The sequence below is a fragment of the Elaeis guineensis genome, chromosome 3 (assembly GCF_000442705.2).
Source record: "Elaeis guineensis isolate ETL-2024a chromosome 3, EG11, whole genome shotgun sequence".
NCBI lineage: Eukaryota > Viridiplantae > Streptophyta > Magnoliopsida > Arecales > Arecaceae > Elaeis > Elaeis guineensis.
In genome coordinates, this window is record NC_025995.2 from 127,084,571 (window position 1) to 127,106,135 (window position 21,565).

At 49.0% G+C, this 21,565-nt stretch overlaps 1 pseudogene; it reads right to left on the minus strand.

Moving 5' to 3' along the window:
- Positions 1-1,517: 1,517 nt before the first annotated feature.
- On the minus strand, positions 1,518-7,806 carry LOC140856719 (plastidic ATP/ADP-transporter-like; annotated as a pseudogene).
- Between the last annotated feature and the right edge of the window lie 13,759 nt (positions 7,807-21,565).

Consider the following 21,565-nt stretch of genomic DNA (forward strand, 5'->3'; position numbering starts at 1 on the left):
ACTCCCATAGCTCTACACGCGTCCACCCCCTCCCCACCTCTCCCCTCCAGTACTTGCGGTTCCCATACCTCTCGGCCCACTACTTCTCCACACCATCATCACATCCACATCACTCCAGTTACTTCTCATCAAGAAAAAAGAAAAGCACTAGAACAAAATTATTGAAGGTATTTTGAGAATTTGATTTCACATTATCGATAATTTGTTTGTCATACCAAATATGTCAATTAAGATTTTCAATAATTTTACTGTAACATTACCTGTGTGTATCAAATACAGTAATCAACATTACTGATAATTTAATAGTAACAATCCATTCTAAAGGCAATCCAAATTACCTTCTAGGATTGCCTGACAACGCACCAAATGCAACCTACGAGTTTCTAATTAACATATACATTCCAAAAGAATTATGTGAGCCTAACAACTAGAAAAGGTTGGTCCATTTGCTAAGCTTGAGAATCAGATGATTAGATCAAGACTAGGTGAAAGTGCCAGAACCCACCGTATTTGTTAATTTTTGTAGAAACAATGATGAAGAGGTTTTTCATGCATGCTCATGCATAAAATATCATGCAAATAAAACAAACTCATCAACATAGTAATTAAACATGTCATCCTTATAGCACCTCTATCCTTACTTAAATACTCAAAGCAAAATAACAACGGAAATCATTATGTAGGTATACATACTCATTTCATCAATCTCACAGTCCTATATTTTTTGATACACGGCGATACCATATTTACCATGGGCATAATATACTTCACCAGAGAATCCAAAGCTAAACTACCACCTATCATATCATCATGAGCTGGTCCTAGGATCATCAGCGTCATGGCCCAGGGTCCTCCATTATTTCTGTTGTATCCCCCAAACTTTTAAAGCAAGCACCACAGAGGGCATCTTTCCTCTGCATAGTATTGGGACTCTACTAAGCCCGTGCGTTCCAGGACCACAGGGCCATCTGTGTCATCCAAATGATTTGGTTTCAGGGACCACAAAAACCACCCGGAGAAGCCCGTATAAAAGGGAACATCCATCAATCATTTGGGGAGGAACATGGAAGGCCTTAGCCGAACAAATTGCTCACAGGCCCAGGAAATGTAGAGTGTAACAATAAACTGCCAGTTTTGGAGAATAAAATAGTATGTGATGTGCCTCCCTGCTGCAAAATCAAAATAAACTTTTGCACCCCAATGAAAGGAGGTTTATAATCCAGACAAACTGCCAGTTGTGAAGATTTGATTCCAAAGGAATGTGAGTCAATCACTCAAACATTAGTCCTTTTGGAAGAGACGTCTCCGGAACCATGTTGCAACGATGTTAGAATTGTTTAATGCCGTAAAATGAAAATTATCTTTTCTTATGTTTTGTTTCCACTTGCAGGACTTATTGGCTCGTCAAGAACGGATGGTTAATAATTTCAGAAGAATTTTCACCCAAAAACTCTCATACTGAAGTCAGAATATCTGATGAAAAAAAAAAGGGGCAATATATGGTTGATAGGCAGTACTAAAAGGAAGCCAGAAAAGTTAGGGATGCCTCTTCATTAAACATTAGATAACTAAAAATGAGCTCAAGGGTGCAGCAACAAAAAAGAGCATTGCATCTCTACTGGAGGGGGAAAAAACTTACATATACTTCTGAAAAGCTAACCTCAGCAACAAGGATGCAGTAGCAGCACAGCAACAGCATACAGTTTATTTTCCGTCAAACAAGATGAAATAACCAACTGCATACCTGTTTCTGTCATGTTATTTCTATCTGAAGAGTAATACATTGATGTGCTACCAGGTGATTTTCATCATCAATAGCATCTTGCTGTTTATGTTGCCTGATTAAGTTTACTGACTATGTGGTGGGGGCATCTGATGAGCTCTTGGATTCAGGTGCTAACTTCTCTTTCAAAGCTGACCCATTTGTTGAGTTTTCGCTTGCTGAGGATCCAAGAGAACCATTTTCTTTTGTTGTTGCCTCCTTTCCAACCAAGCCCTCCTTGTTCTCTTGGGATGGTTTGACCACTGGCTCTTTTACCTTCTCTTTCAGCAGTTTCTCCTTCTCAAGCTCTTGCTTGGCCAAAGGAGAAAATTGTGAATCCAAAGACCTTGCAGCACCAATCCACGAAAGAACAATCACCAGCAGTATTCCTCCAAGGTAAGGTGTTGAGTTTGCTAGGGACCCAAATGTTAAAATCATGAACTGTTGGATCAAGGCTCCACCTGATTTTCCCAAGGGGTTGCAGACAACATCAATGGCTGCCTTACTTTTAACCTATACTCGGGTAAAATGAACAACATGAGCAGCAGAACAAAATATAAAATGGTATCTTTGACAATTATGAAAAATTATTGTTGTTATGACAAATAAGAGGAAACAGGATAGCTAATTCCATTACTTCTGTATGCAGTGGAAGGGAAAGTTTAAGACCCTAATATGACTTTTCAAAAGGGCTATTCAACTGTGGTAAAAAAGGATCCATATACAATTAAACACCTTGTAAAATAATCACTCACAATAGTTGGGATGTTATCAGAATACTTTTTTTTTTTTCTCACTCATTTTGGTTAGTTGAACATACCAAATGAAAGAAGAGTGATAAACACACCACACATTGGTACTAGGCAATGAGTCACCCACATTATTTGTTAGTCTTTTGCACAAAACAAAGACTAATGTCTTCTTGGTCATCTACAAGGTCTTTATATTTGTGTTATTTGCTGTAAATGCATTGTGTGTGTGTGGAAAATATGAGGGATTTTTGATTGTTCGAGCATAATATAAATTGGATATTGATAAAATTGAAAAACTTTTCGGTTAATAATATCTTCCATAAAGTAGTTACATTGAATTTTATTCAATTTTTATTTCTTAATTGACCTTTAATTTCAATAGACATAATAAATACACACATCTTTTCTCTTTCTCAAAATGCTCTAAAATTTTTAGAAAAATATAATTTTGTTTTTTACATTGGAAATGAAGTATACAGTTCACATTCTTAGCTTATAAGAGTAGATGGCCCAGACAGAGCAATTCAACCTCGTTTGATTTAAAACAAAATATCACAGAAAACAAATTTTAAATGAAATATAGCTTCAGATTCCTGGAAAACTAAGCACTATTCAACCTCATGTTAATCATTGAGATTTCCTTTAATTTTTTTAATAAAAAAACTTTAAAGCGAGAACACAGAAGTTTGACCATAGGAACATATTTCTTGACAAAATGCAAAAGACATCTTTTCCAAGCAAAATGAAGCGCAACAAAATCGTTAGTCTACAATCAAATTATCATGCTGTAACTTAGCTGCAACTGTGGCAAATAACCAAAACTAAACCTCTCATTTTTGTTCTCAAAAAGGGAAAAATGAGCTTAGAAAGATTTTAACCAGGTCACATCATGGTTGCAATTATGCCTACCTATGCATTAAAGATGTTCATGAAACTGCAGGAGCACACAAGAATTCAGTTTCACAACAGGACATGCAATCACTAAGCACATCATCAAATGTGCTAAACTAATGAAGTGCACCGGTGATCAAGATAAAATGCAGCAACAACTTATCAGCTTCACTCCTCAGCCACAAAGATGGCCAGTTTATTAATAGTTTTTCTTTCCAGATTCCTTGCACGTACATCTAGATATAACTGGGGGAATCATAAATACACTCCCTTTCCTTGACAGGCACACTCCTTCATATCACACTCCCTTCATGTCCTCTTTCGAAATAATAATTTAGACATCCAAATGAAGTCCATTATGAAAGAGGATTGCATTCATTATGCAAAATAAGCAGACGCTACTATGAGCAGATACCAGGAAAATAGCTTTAATTTTTAAAATTGGATCATTGGATGAGCAGATACTAGGAATATAGCTATAGTTTTTGAAAACTGGGACAATGGGACCCACAAACAGTTCATTAAAGAATATGATATAGATCAGCTTGTGTTTAACTTTTTCAAACAAAATGACAAGGCTTGAATGATTCAACACCAACAGTGCATAAACACAGAATGCCTGCACACATGTTGATGCCCATGGATAGGTGGCAGCGCATCTGAGTTTCATGCATGCATAGGCATGAATGTACATGCTCATACACACAGATAAACAAAGGGACAGGGAAAACAAACCTTCATGTCTTCATCCAAAGGAATATAAGCCATTTCCTTGCAAGGATCAAATAAGCTGTACTTCGAACTCTTACTGAAAATGTTCTGCAATGCACCCACATAAACAGCTGCAAGCAGAGGTGTCATTCCAAATTTTCCCAGCAAGGGAGCCAATGGTTCTCCAAATAAATCAGTGAGAAGAACCCAACTCCTGTGATAAGCAGTACAGTGGGTGTGATCATAGCTGCTACTCCCCATCCGAATTTTCTGAGAATCACTCGGCCCAGCAGCATCATTGTGAAAGTTGCAATACCCGTAGCAGTTGAGAAATCACCCATGAAAGATGAGTATTCATTTGGGCTTGGAAACTACGAAAGAAGTAAAGACCCATTTGGAATAAAGTTAAAAGGATTAGATTCATATTCACTGTAAGGCAGATATAGAGGAGATGACAATTTTTAAAAAAAAAAAAAAACAAAAACAAAAAATACCTGTGCCTTGAGCTTTGATTTCCATGTTACTTCAACAAGGTTAATGCTTATACCATAAGCAACCACCAAGGTGGCAAGATCTCTCACATATCTAGAAGATAGCAAAAATTTCAAGCTCTCTTTCATGCTTAATTTGGGCTTATCCTGCATAGGTATTAACATTGGATAGTTAGTCTTGGAAAGGAAGGTCTAGGCAGGAAACAGCACACCTGTAGGGGTTAAGGCCTACCTTCTTTTTGCGTTGCGACCTTGGAAGAGAGGGGTCATTCAGAACAAAGGTATTTACTCCCCAATAGAGTGCACAAATTACAAGACCCAGAAGCACCACAATGCTCATCATTCCTTTCAGAGATATTGCCCAACCATCAACTCCTGAGCCCAAACTCTTACGCAGGTTAGAAAAATACTTTACCGTCCGCCCTGAGAAAATGAGGGCAACATTAGCTCCAAGGCCAAATAGTGGGTAGAATTCTTTGGCTTCCTCAACAGTAGTAATCTGCAAAATCAAGAATTAATATTATGTCCTACCATGACTTTCAAAATTAAAGTTTCTCTTCCTTTTAAAGAGAAAAGTTATATTCCAGCATATGTCAAAAAGAGGATTGAAATTAAAAGTAAAGATCTGCCACTAGTGAGTAACGACAGCACACACCCACAATATCTTATACTCAATTTATGGTTCTGGCCAGACTTAACAGAAGGAAAGACATCTATCAGCAAAATCAGTAATAAAACTTCTCATCTAGGAACGAAGCGCTGTTATCTGGACTCAAATGGAGCAGCTGATAACGTTAACAATGGTTAAAATGTCATTTTTATATGAGAGAGTTCACAATCATTGTCATTATCAAAGTAATTGTGTTGCAGAGCAGAGTTTCCATCAGCAAACAAAATGCTCGTTTTAAATAACATACACCATGGTACAAGTATGATGGTATCAGCATTCTGACCCCTGATGTGAAATAGCTTTGTGTCAAGAACATGTAGATGATATCAAAACAGATTTCATTAATTTATTTTGGCAGTTTGACTTCCGGAAGCAGAACTTGATGTTGATTCAAGAAAATCTTATTTTGATCCTATTTCTGCCATAATTCAGAATCGCTTTCTTCTATACCTAACAGCTTTGGAAAAAGATGCAAAATCATAGAATTATATCGGAAGATAAATATGTGTAACCCTTAACAAAAGAATGTCTGAAACTAGCAAAACAATCCCAAACCACCATGACCACCCCTCCCCCACAAACCACACCACAACCACGCACACCCCCCCCCCCCCCCCCTAAAAACCTAATAATTGTCCCCGTAAGACAGGAAAATTTTTCAACAACACGAATAACAACAAAGGAGAAAAAAGAACTAATATGAGTACTGAAGTAGAAAGAATTTAGAATTTAAGTATGTCAATTCGTCCATGATGTTAAAAAAAATATCCTGGGGACTCGTAACATTTTTAGCATCACTAATACACGGCCTACAGAGCAAAAGGAGTTCCGATTGGATCGCTAAATATCCTGTTTTCCTCATTGACAGGAATGTGTATATTTCTGCATGTTCAGATAATGCAGTATTAAATAATGACATATGAAATGAAGTCAAAAGATGTCATGTTTACTGGTTGGATGTCAAGATTGATAGCAGGCTATCAAAATCATTATAATATCGCTTAAGATGTAGTCAAAAGTCTCCACTAATTATAGAATGTGCTTAGAACCCAAGTAAAATAGATAGCCTGCAAACTTTGACATCCAAGTACAGAGAATCAAGCAACATCCAGTTATTACAGCAATGTTGGAGCAGAGATATCATTTCATTACAAAGGTTTTCTTTCATAATTCCAAATGATCAAAGGATATTGAAAACAGAAAAACAATAGAATTAGAAGGATAGTGAGCAGCAACCGAGTAAAAATAGCAAAGCAAACGACAGCAATCTCCAATAAACAAAAAGTGCATACGCATCAAACGGTATGAACTCAAAACCTCATCCAATATGCCGCAGAAAACTATCAGGAAATCAAATACATCCAAACAAAATATGAGAGAACGTCTTCAAAATCGAAAAATTAATTGGAGAACATAAATCCTAACAGAAACCATTCCGACGAACACGTATAGCAACTTTGTCAAAAACGGCAAAGATCACCTGATTTGCAAAACCCCAGAAAAGAACCGAGATCACCACACTCCCCCAAAGCTCGGCCATGACATAGAACAAACAGAAGCTCCAAATCCTCAAGATCGCGACTGGGCCAAGGAAGCTCGGACCGAGGGCGGCCAGGAGCTTGTCCGCAAGCCCCGTGGGATGGATGGCGTCGCGAAGGGGATACAGCACGAAGGCAAAAGCCCCGAAGAAGGCGATAAAAGGGAAGATCACCGTGTAGAAAAGAGCCTCTTTGGAGAGCACATTCGAGAGCTTGGTGTACAACAGCATGAACCCCACCGCCAAGGGCAAGTTCACCCACATCTTCAAGAACGGAATGATCTCGGCGCTGCTCCCTTTGGCCGTCACCACCAACACATCCTTGGTATCCCTGAGGATCGTATAGTTGAAGAGGATACAGAAGAACATGAGCCCCAGCGGGACTATCTTCTTCAAGGTTTGAACCTCGATGCCCAAGAACTTGGGCTTCGGCTTCTCCTCGACGAAACCGCCTCCATCCGCAGGAATCGCGGCTGCTCCGGCGCCGCAGACGGGAAAGGTCTCGTCCTTCCTCCAAGAACCGTAAGAAAGATTGTGAAGGAGCGATCTTTGGGCATCTAGGGGGAAGAACGACGGATTCCGCACTCTCCAGTGGAGTCCATCGGAGCTCGGAGCCGGGGTGTAGGCTCGGATGGCTACCGAGGGGAAGCGGGTCCTGGGATTGGAGAAGGGGCGGAAGGCTCGGGTTTGGGGGTTGGAAGGTAGGGAGAGATGGCCGGTGACCGGGATAACGGCCTCCATGTCTCCGGAATATCCTCCTTCCGAGATATTCCAAGGGAGAGAGTGTGGATAGGGAGCCTCACAGGCCCATCAGAATGATATATCCAGCAGCTATTGAGAGCTTTCCGTGCAGACGAACGGCACAATTAAAGGGAATAAAGTTATTTTACGAAATTTCTTTTCCCTTCTACGCTCGGAATTTCTCGGACTGGCGTGTATCTGGCTTCTGATACCGAGACCCGTCAATTGGGGTTCGAGAAGGGCTGATGGATGTGGCGATGGATGGGGATGGAGGTTCTCGCAGCATGGAACCATTTGTTCGTCGAAGCTGCGTGGAGGAAGGAAAGGGCTGCACGTAGTGTTGGTTCGGTTTTAGCCTGTATGGGCATTGATGCAGTTCCTTAGCTTGACGGTACTGGGAAAGCAAATGTCAGGTCCCTTTCCTTCGAAAAGAAACGAATGACGAATTTCAATTTTTAACTAAATTATAAAAAATCTTGATGAAAGATAAATCATACTTACAGTCAATAATTTAAAATATCTATTTTTATCTTTCTGATATTTATTTTTATCCAATATATTAATTCATAATTTAAAAAAATATTGATAAAAACATTAACCTCAGATAGGACCGAAATTTCACATAAAAAAATTTTAAAAATAATAAAAATAATTTTAAATAATAAGAAAATATATGTATCTCCTTCTCTATTTAAAGATGATTTTAATTTTTTATATAAAATAAATAATTTTTTTAATATTATTAATTTAATTAGATATAAATATAAATTTTACGAACTATTAAATTTAAATATAATAAATATAATTTTTAAGAAAATTTTTATAATTATTTTTTTTATTTAAATTTTTTATGTCATTAACAGTTTGAGTAATAGATATTTCAATATTATTTTTGTTAAGTACATTAATAATAATTATAAATTTAATTATTATATATAATTAAATATTCAATGACACCCTCACCCTGCGGTTCTAATTGAAGTTGAGCATTCAGCTTTTGTCTTTCCAACGACCGCATCACTAAAGTAATCCTTCCGGAGAAAATGAATTAGTTTATAAATCTTCTTAATTGAGAGTCTTCTATTGGGACAATATTTTGAGAAAAAAAAAAATACAAAGCATGACTTGCTCAAGAGAACACGATGTCTGGAGATATTAGCATGTTCTCTTGCTGATGTAAATAGTTTAGTGGCTGCATGGTTGGAGTTGTACCTTTCAAGAAATGGGATGGAGGGGCGGCTCCTTTTCCACTTCTGGGAAAAAAGATATGATAGATTTACTTTGTAAAGAAACTGTAACATATTTATAAATCATTATATTTTTTAAAAATATTTTGGTCAGATATGAAATATAATATTAAATAAGTGATGATGCCAGGATATAGTGCTAGTATTTGAGTAATTTTTACTATTGTGAAGGAAACGACAGAGTTATGACTTAACTCATAAATAACTTTATTTTTTTAGACATTTTCATTTGTATCTCCAGAAAAAAGTCTCCGAACCATCCGATTATTTTATTTTTATTAAACGAGAGCATGTACTTGTAGATAGTTTTCAAATTGTTATATAAATTTTTTTTTTTTGCTAATTTGATTGAAGTCATCATGAGCCCCACCATGTGGTGGACTTTGTCCGCTCTTTTAAATATTTTTTTTCTATGAGAAAAATACTTATTCATCTATCTCTGCATCTCCATGTCCCTTGATGATCATGATTAGATCAATATTATGAAAGATCCTAATCATGCCTCCGCATATTTGAATCTACAATTGGAGCAACATTGTAAGAGTTCTCAATCATCTGATTTTTTTCACAGGCATTACATATGCCATACACGAATAAAATTTGAGAGTGAAATACTCTATATATACTGATCTTTTTTTCACATGCATTACATATGCCATACACGAATAGAACTTGAGAGTGAAAAACTATATATATATATATATATATATATATATAAAAGCACTTGCATTGTAGCACGTAAAGACTTTTAAGATAATTTAGTGGGAACAAATGTGCTCCTTGTGTAACTCACTCATCTTCTTTTAATAAAAATATGCTATTTTCGCAAGTTTAGTTTTTTATCCATAGATCGGAGGTTCAAATCCTAAATACTATCTATATATATTTTAATCACTATGTATGGTTTATCTAACAAATTCGTATTAAGTGAGATTAAGTGTCAAACACCCACAATCGATGCCCTTTAGTTAGGAGAAAGGGTGTCAATGTTAATCACACAAATCTGACATACTATTAGGCAGCACCAAGAAAATTAAATGCGAAGTAAATATTATTTTTAATGTTTGAAATTAGGGGTATCTTTCTATCTTAAACCTTCTCCATTTCTCGACGAACGATATTAATCGGAATTGAACGTCCGCCTTGTCGCGTGATGCAGGTGATCCTGATGCCATCACATGGGGGGTTTAACACGGGACTGGTCTTTTCCACGGACGGTCACGGAATGACCTTGGAAGTGCACCCAATGGAACCAATGCCGTTACGCTACATGGCAGAAAATAATATCAAAATAAAAAGAGACTGGTGTAAGGTTCAATTTGCGAAAACGCCATCAGCTCGAGAAGCGTAACGCGCTCCACATTTGTCCAACGCCTCTCACCGACGGAGACGAGGGAGACACGTAATCCGAAGGCGATTCCACTCAGACGCGCGCCACGCGACAAGAGTCCTGGGTCGGGCTGTAACGGCGGCGGGGGACCACCATCGCTCCCGAACAAACAGCTGTTGCCGCATGGGCGCGGTTGAGTTGGCTTCTCATGCCATCCTTCGCACAGAAAACCAAATGTGCCGAGAGTCACTGTCACCATCAAGGGGCAAGGCGAATCCGCCAAAAATCGTCCATTGTCTAACAATTATTGATTAGTGTTGGGGGATACCCGCCGACCGACTGCCGGAGGGTCCGATCGAAGGGCCCAACCGACTGTCGGAGGGCCCGACCGCCTTCGTTGGACGACTCCGACTGGCCGACAGACCGACCGATCGTCGGTCGGGGCGACCGACTGACGGATGCCATCAGCGGCTAGCCGCCGGCCGTCCAACGGCCCATCGCCGACTGGGGGTATGTCGGACGTATCCATCCCGACCGACTGAACCCCAAGGTTATATGGCCGACTTACATGAAGCTCGCCGATCGATGGAAGGGCCCGACACCACTCGGCTGGCTACCGACTTTAGGTCGGTCGGCTCCTCCAACCACCGTACAACCGCCAGACGTTGTCAGCTCTGACACGGACATGCGGCGCAGTTACCTAGAGGCATTGTCCCGCCGAGAGCCGAGTCAACCCTGGTGATTGGACGGCCGCACGGCGACATGACGTTTTCACGGTGGCTCTGACAGCCCACAGTGAGTTGACAGTTCCTCACTTGTCCGCACCATTAATGATGGCGCCATACCTAGCTCCACTATATATACCGGGGAAGGCAACAGTGCAAAGGATCGATCCGCCCGTCTCTCCCACATACGCAGGCTCGCTCCTCTCCCTCTCTCTTTCTCAGAGCTCTCCGTCTGCATTTCACTGTTGCCCAGTCACCTCTCTAACTTGACCGTCGGAGGGTCCCCGCCGGAGCCGCCTCCGGTCAGTGCGGACTTCCTTTTGCAGGTGCACGCTTCCCGGCGATCGAGCGACGAGGCGATTGGCCGCAACAGATTGGCGCGCCAGGTAGGGGGTACAGCATGACAAAGACAAGAGCTCAACGATCGAGAGTCACTGGGTCGGCCAGGCGCTCTTCCCGTCGGGAAGAAGCCTCCCCGCCCCCACCAGCGGCGGAGCCTAGTTCTCCGCGCCCTGCAGTGACCACGGAGGCCCAGATTGCGGCCATCGTACGGCAGATGACCATACTGACCGACGCGGTCAAATGCCTCCAGCAGCAGCCGGCTGCCCGACCCATGCCTTCCAGGAGCAGCCGCCGACGACCGCGCCGATCCCTGTCGCCTCCACGTGAGCGCCCTCAACAGCGCTCCCACGGAGAGGAGGAGGGACGACCACGGCGCGATGACCAACGGTCCCAGCGGCCCTCTCCCTCCCCGTTGGAACAGGCAAGGAAGGAGAAGCGGCCGCGCACACCGTCGGCCTCCTTTTCAGAATCTTCCGGAGGCTCCACCTCTGGGGTCTCCCAGCATCGACGAACGGACGACTACGAGCGACGGTTCGAGGAAATCGACCGCCGACTCGCCCAACTGCGGACGGACGGTCAGAGGTCTTCGAACGACGTCGACTTCCAGACCGCCCAACCACTCTCCCGACTGGTCCTCGACGAACCGATTCCCAATCGGTTCAAGATGCCGCACGTGGAGCCATACGACGGCTCCACCGACCCAGTCGACCACCTCGAGAGCTATAAAGCTCTCATGACGATTCAAGGGGCAACCGACGCTCTTTTTGCATCGGCTTCCCCGCCACACTCCGCAAGGCTGCCAGGGCCTGGACTCCGGTCTCCGATCGAGAAGTATCCATTCCTTCGGGCAGCTCGAGCACTCGTTCGTGGCCCATTTCAGCACCAGCCGAAAGCCGCCGCGAACGTCGGACAGCCTTTTCTCCCTCAAGCAGGGGGAAAACGAGACGCTCCGAAACTTCGTGGCGCGATTCAACGCGGCCACGCTCGAGGTTCGGGACCTCAACGAAGACATGGCTGTCTCAGCCATGAAGCGGGGCCTGAGGGCGTCCCGATTCACTTATTCTCTGGACAAGACCCTCCCCCGAACATATGCCGAGCTACTGGAGCGCGCATACAAGTATATGCGCACGGACGAAGGGGCGTCCGACCGACGCTTGGCCGAGCCCAGAGGCCCGAAGGAGAAGCGGAGAAAAGGTCGGGAGCCCGCCGAACCAAGCCGGCCCCCGACCGATAGTCGGCTTTCTCCACCCCAACGGATCCAAAAGCCACCTCGGCAGCAGACTCCGAGGCCGGTGCGTCCCAGGTATGACTCCTACACTCCTCTCTCCGCTCCCCGTGCGCAGATCCTGATGGAGATCGAGGAAGAGGAATACCTGCGACGGCCTCCGCCTCTGAAGGCAAAGGGCCTCGACCGTCGGAAGTACTGCCAGTTCCATCGGAGCCACGGCCACGACACCGAGCGGTGCATCCAGTTGAAGGATGAGATCGAAAATCTCATCCATCGGGGGTACCTCGGCAAATTCCGGAAGGGTCCGCCGACCCAACCGATTGCCGATCGACGCCCCCAGCTGACTGAAGAGGCGCCGACTAACCAGCCGACGGCTGGGGTCATCAGCATGATCTCCAAGCGGCTGAGCCCGGTAACGTCTACAGGAGGGGAGCCGACGAAAAGGCCACGCCCGGACGACGTGATCACCTTCACAGAAGACGACATTCGGGGCATCCAGACTCCCCACAACGACGCTGTTGTCGTGTCGGCGACAATAGCCAATTATGATGTAAAATGAATTTTTGTTGATAATGGAAGTTCGACAAATGTTTTGTTCTACTCGACCTTCTCCCGAATGCGACGGTCAACTGACCGACTTAGGAGGGTCCCTGTGCCCCTGATCGGCTTTGCCGGAGACACCGTCACGACAGAAGGGGAAATCACCCTGCCCGTGACGGTCGGCACCGAACCACGGCAAAGCACGATCTCCCTCACTTTCGCGGTCGTCCAAGTTCCTTCGGCCTACAACGCCATACTCGGACGACCCGGGTTGAACGCCCTCAAGGCGATCGTCTCGACGTACCATCTCCTTGTTCGATTTTCGACCAAAAATGGAGTCGGGGAGATGCGTGGAGATCAACAGCTCGCCCGACGATGCTTCCAAATCTCCGTCCAAAACGACGAGACGAAGGATCCTCTGACAATCGACAAGCTGGACCAAAGGGAGGAGGAAGAACGGGGTACGCCCGCCGAGCAGCTCGAGGTAATCCCGATGGGAGAAAATCCCGATAGGAAAGTTTGGGTCGGGACTCAATTGCCCGACGCCGAACGACGCCGATTGGCGGAGCTACTGACGGCCAATGCCGACATATTTGCTTGGTCGGCAGCAGATATATCGGGCATCCCTCCAGAAACAATAACTCATCGACTCAACATCGACCCGACGATGAAGCCGGTGAGGCAGAAGAAAAGATCCTTCGCCCCAGAGAGGCAGAGGGCCATCGAAGAAGAAGTGGACAAGCTGCTCGAAGCAGGCTTCATTCGAGAATCCACGTATCCCGATTGGCTCGCCAATGTTGTCATGGTCAAGAAAGCCAACGAAAAGTGGAGGATCTGCATCGACTATACCGACCTCAACCGAGCCTGCCCGAAGGATAGCTTCCCACTTCCGAAGATCGATCAGCTGGTGGATGCGACGTCCGGATTTCAACTGCTCAGCTTCATGGACGCCTTCGTCGGGTACAATCAGATCCGGATGGCGCCTGAGGACGAGGAGCACACCGCGTTCGTAACTCCCAAGGGCCTCTACTGTTATCGGGTGATGCCCTTCGGATTGAAGAATGCCGGCGCCACCTACCAGCGACTCGTCAATAAGGTCTTCAAAGACCAGATCGGGCGTAACATGGAGGTGTACGTGGACGACATGCTGGTAAAGAGCGCGCAGATCCCGGACCATGTTCAGGATCTCGAGGAGACCTTCCGCACCCTTCGGCGACACCGAATGAAGCTCAACCCGACCAAATGTGCTTTCGGGGTGACCTCAGGGAAGTTCCTTGGTTTCCTCATTTCTCGGAGAGGGATCGAGGCCAACCCTGAGAAGATAAAGGCAATCCTCGACATGCGTCATCCGAACACCAAGAAGGAGGTCCAACAGCTGAACGGAAGAATCGTCGCTCTTAGCCGATTCATTTCCCGATCGGCTGAAAGGTGCCTCCCGTTCTTCAAGATTCTGCGTCAAGCGGACGGTTTCTCTTGGTCGGATGAGTGCGAGCAGGCCTTCGAAGACCTGAAAAGGTACTTGGCTTCCCCGCCGCTGCTCGTAAAGCCGCAGGTTGGGGAGACCTTGTACCTCTACTTAGCTACATCTTCCGAGGCGATCAGTTCGGTGCTTGTTCGGGAAAATGAGTGCCGAACTCATCAGCCCATCTACTACACCAGCAAAGTGCTCTACGGTGCCGAAGCCAGATACTCGGAGATGGAAAAGATAATTTTCGCCCTGACCGTCTTCGCGCAACGGCTTCGACCGTACTTCCAGGCCCATGCCATCGTGGTACTCACCAACCAGCCCCTGAGGGCAGTACTGCGCCGACCCGACACATCCGGACGACTCGCTAAGTGGGCGATGAAGCTTAGCGAGTTCGACATTCAGTACCGGCCAAGGCCTGCCTTGAAGGCCCAGGTCTTGGCCGACTTCATCGCCGAATGCCCGACGACCGACCGAGGGTCGGGAGCTGAAGGCCCGGGACGAGATTCGGTCTCTGAGCCAGACCCGATCTCCACCTGGGTACTCCACATCGACGGAGCCTCCAACGCTCAGGGAAGCGGGGCCGGGCTCCTGCTCACAAATTCGGATGGGGTAGTCAACGAATTCGCCCTCCGGTTCGACTTCAAGGCCTCCAACAATCAAGCCGAATACGAGGCGCTCCTCGCGGGCTTGAGGATGGCGAAGGAGCTGGGCATCGACAGCCTCCGGGCATTCTCCGACTCTCAGCTGATTGTGGGGCAGGTCAAGGACGACTTCGAGGCGCGAGATCCGACCATGATCAAGTATCTTCAGAAGGTCAAGGACCTCGTAGCACGCCTCGAGTATTTCGAGATCTCCCACATCCCCAGGACGGAGAATGCCCGCGTCGATGCTCTCTCCAGATTGGCAACGTCGGCCTATGACTCTTTGGGTCGGACGTTCGTCGAAAATCTCCAGCAGCCGAGCATCGATCGGATTGAAGAAGTGCAGCAGCTAACGTCCGAACCAAGTTGGATGGACCCGATCGTCCAGTACCTGACCGACGGGACCAGTCCCGAAGATCCCGCGGAGGCCAAGCGACTCCGATGGTCGGCGTCGCAATATGTGATCATGGACGGCCGACTCTACAAAAGGTCGTTCTCCCTCCCTCTGCTCAGGTGCTTGGGGCCGACCGACGCCGACTACGCTCTCCGAGAGGTTCATGAAGGAATTTGTGGGAATCACTTGGGGGGCAAGTCCTTAGCCTTCAAGGTCTTGCGACAAGGCTACTACTGGCCGACCATGAAGAAGGATGCCGCAGAGTTGGTCCGAAGGTGCGAGCCATGCCAAAAGTATGCCAATATTCAGCACCAACCGGCCAGCCAAATCGCTCCCATTGTCGCTCCGTGGCCCTTCGCTCAGTGGGGAGTCGATATTCTCGGCCCATTCCCACCGGCGTCGGGCCAGAGGAAGTTCATCGTTGTCGCCATCGACTACTTCACGAAGTGGGTCGAAGCCAAACCCTTGGCGCAGATCACCGAGCGGAAGATGGAGGACTTCATCCAAAAGTCCGTCATCTTCAGGTTCGGATTGCCGCACACCATCATCACCGATAATGGACGGCAATTCGACAACCAAGACTTCAGAGACTTCTGCGCCAGGTTCCACATCCGTCACCGACTAACTTCAGTCGGGCACCCACAGTCCAACGGTGAGGTTGAGGTGACCAACCGAACCTTGCTCTATGGACTCAAGACCCGACTGAACGAAGCCAAAGGTCTTTGGGTCGACGAGCTGGGCTCCGTTCTGTGGGCTTACCGAACGACCCCCCGCGTCCCGACTGGGGAGTCGCCATTCAGCTTGGCCTACGGGACGGAGGCGATGATCCCGCTCGAGATCAGCCTACCCTCTTCAAGGGTCGAGCAGTACCAAGAGCCAGACAACTCCGAGAGTCGGAGGGCCGACCTAGACCTCCTCCCCGAGCTGCGAGACGAGGCTCAAATTCGAATGGCCTCGTACCGACAGAGGGTCGCCCGGTACTACAACGCCAAGGTCAGACCAAAGCTCTTCAGGTCTGGCGACCTAGTCTTGAGGAAGGCAGAAGTGTCGAAGCCCTTGGACCAAGGGAAGCTGGCTCCCAACTGGGAAGGACCCTACAAGGTTGCAGACACCTTCGGGCCGAGAGCCTATCGGCTGAAGACCCTTGAGGGGAAACCCATTCTCCGAACTTGGAACGCCGACAATTTGAAGCTGTATTACCAGTGAATTTTGTAATTCCATTGTCGGAATACAAGTTCAGTTTGAAAAATCGGAGTTCTAACTCTTCGACTAGTGATCGGCGCTCAGCCCTGACGCATCAACGTGGGCCTGGCACCGACGACACATCGGACTCTTGCGAGCACCGATGCATCTACAATAACGGGAGTCGACACTCCTTCGACGACTCGTCGGACCTTCACAAGGGCCGACGGACTTACAAACGGGAGTCGACACTCCTTCGATGACTCGTCGGACCTTCACAAGGGCCGACGGACTTACAAACGGGAGTCGACGCTCCTTCGACGTTGCGTCGGACCCTCGCAAGGGCCGACGGACTCTTATGAACGGGAGTTGCTACTCCTTCGAACAATCAGTGATGAATCGGACCTTTACAAGGACCGATGCACCAACAATTGCGGGAGACAACACTCCTTCGACTTTCGGCAACACATCCGCCCCTGACAAAGGCCGATGCATCTGTTGCAACGGAAGTTCATACTCCTTCTACGGTCGAATTTTCGGGCCGAGCCATCGGCCGATAGGCCGATCGGGCCCCGACCGAAGAAAGGCTAAAGGCCCACGCGACTACTGTCGCGACTTCCGACCGGGCTACGGTCGGTCGAGGGATATTCGGCTTACCACCGTCTATCACACGACGCGACCTTAGTCGTATCCACGACTTACCGACCGACTTTCGGCCGGCTGAACGACATTCGGCTTGTTACCGTCTGTCGGAGGATACAGGACCCGACGCAGGAGAGTGGGGACCCGACTTACTATCGTTCCCCGACATTGCGACGCAAATGACCGACTAAACGCATCTACGGAAGTCCGACTCCCTAACCTTTACCAGGTTCGATCGGCTCCCGGCTCAACAGATGGACCCGACTGACAACTTCGACTACCCGAAGCCGACCTAAAGTCGGGACGCATTCTACCTTCGGGGCTGCACAAATTGTCGAAGTCCTATCGACTTACGTAAGTTGGCGACTTGCTTAAGTTAGTGACTAAGGTTCCACATCGCAGCAATGGTCGGCATTACAAACAAGAAGGAAAAGAAGAAAATTTCATTCATTGATGAAAGAAATTACAAAGTCGGGTCGAAGCCCGATTACATGTATTTTCAAAAAGAAACAAAAAGGGAAGACGGTCGGCTGGGCCGATCATTCGTCCTAGTCGATCTCTTCAACCGACGGAGGATCGGGAATGATCGGCGTCTCGACCGTGAGCAGCGCTGGGTCAACGCAGAAGGATGTCCTTCAGTCGGCAAAGAGTGGGCTTCAGTCGGCAAAGGAGCTTCGGTCGGCACCTACTCCGGGACAGCTTCCTCCGCTAGGATGACGCCTCCCGACGGCTGGTCGGCCTCTTCTTCGGCTCCTTCCTCTTCGGCTCCTCCCTCCGCTCCGCCTCCTTCTTCCTCGGCGAACGGCGGGACGACGCGCTGACGTCCACCTCCGGGTACAAGGCATGGACGGCGTCCCGACCATCCTCGAACCCGACCCGGTATGAGGCGAAGCCCGACTCGAGCATCTCCTCCCGGTATCGGTCGGAGGCCCGGAAGTCCTCCACCGCCCGATCGGCCGACTCCCTCGCCGACCTTGCCTCCTCCTCAGCACGGGCAAGCTCCTGCCTCGCCGACTCCGCCTCGGCCTTAGCCATTTCGGCGTCGACCTGGGCGATGGACAACTCCTCTTCGGCTTCAGCAAGTTTCTCCAGGCCAGCCCGAAGTTGCTCGCGTTCCCCTTGGAGTTCGGCGGTGGCACCATCCCGTTCACGGCGAAGGCGACGTACGGCCCGACCTTTGTGCTTGGCCTCCTTTTTGGCCGACCGGAGTTCGGACCCAAGCCGGGAGACCTCGTCAACCAACTTGGCCTCCCGGTCGGCCGATTGCTGAAGTTGGTCGGCCAGCATTGCCCTCTCAGCCTCGGCCGCCGCCGACTTTTCCTTGAAGGCTGCCCGAGCGTTGCCGAACCTTCGGTATCCGCCTCCAGTTCGGACATTGTGAAGATCAGCTGCCGGCGGAAGGAAGCTTCGTCAGAATCGCATGATAAACAAAAAATTCTAAGGAAAATTTCTAAGGAAGAGAGGACCCGAAGCTTACCTCGACCATCGCCGGGTAGAACCGAGACAACATCTCGGTCACCTGCCGAGTTCGCAGCAACCCCACGTCGGTTGGAGGAGGATCCCTTGGCACAACCTCCTCGCAAGATCGTGGTCGGCCAACGCCGACGCACCCTCGGGGTAGTAGGCGCTTGGAGGCATCGACGGCCCCCCGACCTATCCTCTTCCGTGGGCTCCATCGGGGACTTCCCCCGATCAGTTGCCCCGACCGACGGGACTGGCAGCGACGGGACGCTGGAGTTTGACCCGGCGCCTCCCGTTGCGCCAACGGACGCCGCCGGACGATGTTCGGTTTCCCGAACGTCATCCGGCTCCACCCGCATAGGCGAAGACACCGATACTCCTTCGGCCGCCTCCTCAGTCGGCCTCTCCTCGACTTGGACCGTCGGAGCCGCAAGAGCTATGACCGGCTCCGACTGGTCGGTTGCCGACGACTCGACGATCGGCGGGCTGGGTTGGCTTCTTTGCAGGACGCGAAGGGCCGGCCCCCGATGCTGGCCTCTTCCTCTTGGCGAACTGCCGAATCTCGGCATCCGTCGGCCTCATCCTCGGTGGTGTCCCTGCAATACCGACAAGAGAGTTAAAGGCTGGACCAAAAGCCGACCAAAAGATGAACAAAAAGAAAGCCGGAGGATCGGCGATACCTATTCGGGGGACCAGACTTAAGCCGGCGTCATAGAGAGCTTGTTCGGTAACAAGCTCCCTCTGCTTCGGTACCGACATGTCCTTCAGTCGGTGGAAGTCCTCCCGGTCGTCCGCATCCACCCGACTGTTGTCGTTGGCCTCTGTTCGGGGTATACCCCAACGAGAAGGAAAGCCCCAGAAGAAGAGGAGGAAACAAAGAAAAACTGGTTCTTCCATCCATGAATGGACGATGGAAGACCAGTTATGAAAGCAGACCCTTCGGGGTTGAAGAGCCACCACCCTCGGGCTTTAGGTGGGGTCGGAGCACAAAGAAGGCCCGGAAGAGTGAAACCGGGGTTGGTCGGCAAGAGCTGACACAACAGCGCGAAAGAAATGATTAAACGAACAGAGTTCGGCGCCAGTTGCGCCGGACAGAGTCCGTATAATCAAGTAGATTCCGGACGAACTCCGGAATCGGAAGTCGAAGACCCCGCGAAGGTCTTCAACGTTACAGCGCCAGATCGCCAGGCGGAGGGTTGTGACCCGACCGCCGGCCCCTGGAGCGGAGAGCCGAAACTGCTCCGGGATGCGATAGTGCTCCCGAAGCTGATCGACGTTCGGCCCCGAAAGCGAGGAGGCCTCATCTTCCGGAGCCGATCGGGAGTCGTCGGTCGGGTTCCCGACCGAGCTCCCTGAGTCGGTTTCCTGGTCATTATGCAGGGAACCGAAGAAAAGAAAGAGAAGAAAGGAAGGAAGAAGGAGAAGGAGGGACCACGAACCGGATGACCCTCCGCAAGCGAAGAAGAGCTCTGCCCGCGACGACTGAAAAATCGCCCGGAAGAGTTTCCCCAGCGAAATGTTGCAAATGTGGGTCAGGGGCCGGGAGGTCCTATATATAGGGCCGACCGACGGCCGAGATCCTTCCGCGCCGACCGAAGACCTGCAGATGCGCGACGCGTGGCGCCCACCGGTTGGCGGAGGATTCGCGCGCCCCGCCCCGGGACGGCCGCACCGCCGCATTAAATGCCGGAGGGGGCGCCGGCCAACCACCTTGACACGCGGCAGCGGGGCGCGGCCCTGGCATTCACGCGCCCGCACCGGTTCGCGTTCCCGATGGGACGCCTGACAGCGGCCCTCTCTCCCGCGATCGGCCCGAATATCCGATCGACTGACGCCGTATCGTCCGCGCCCGATCTTCTGACACCGACGTAACGACTGACGACGACAAGACGTGGCGTCTGACACCTGACGCCGACGTGACTTCTGAAATCGACTGGACGTCCGGATCGCTAGGCATTCATGAGGTGTCTGACATCGGATCATCCGGCAGTACGGTCGGATCTACACATGCGACAAATCCACTCCCAGTCGTCGGGATTGCTGCCCGAATGGAAGCCTCCGGCCAGCTCTCCACCCGACTTAGGAGTGGAGGGGGGGCAACTGTTGGGGGATACCCCCGACCGACTGCCGGAGGGCCCGACCGACTTCGGAGGCCCGACCCCCCGCGACTCCGAGGGCCCGACCGACCGACCCGACTGGGAGCGGCCTGACGCCTCCGTTGGACGACTCCGACTGGCCGACAGACCGACCGATCGTCCGGTCGGGCGACCGACTGACGGATGCCATCAGCGGCTAACCGCCGGCCGTCCAACGGCCCATCGCCGACTGGGGGTATGTCGGGCGTATCCATCCCGACCGACTGAACCCCGAGGTTATATGGCCGACTTACATGAAGCTCGCCGATCGATGGAGGGGCCCGACACCACTCGGCTGGCTACCGACTTTAGGTCGGTCGGCTCCTCCAACCACCGTACAGCCGCCAGACGTTGTCAGCTCTGACCGGACATGCGGCGCAGTTACCTAGGGGCATTGTCCCGCCGAGAGTCGGTCAACCTTGGTGATTGGACGGCCGCACGGCGACATGACGTTTTCACGGCGGCTCTGACAGCCCACAGTGAGTTGACAGTTCCTCACTTGTCCGCGCCATTAATGACGGGCCATACCTAGCTCCACTATATATACCGGGGAAGGCAACAGTGCAAAGGATCGATCCGTCCGTCTCTCCCACATACGCAGGCTCGCTCCTCTCACCTCTCTCTCTAGAGCTCTCGTCTGTATTTCACTGTTGCCCAGTCACCTCTCTGACTTGA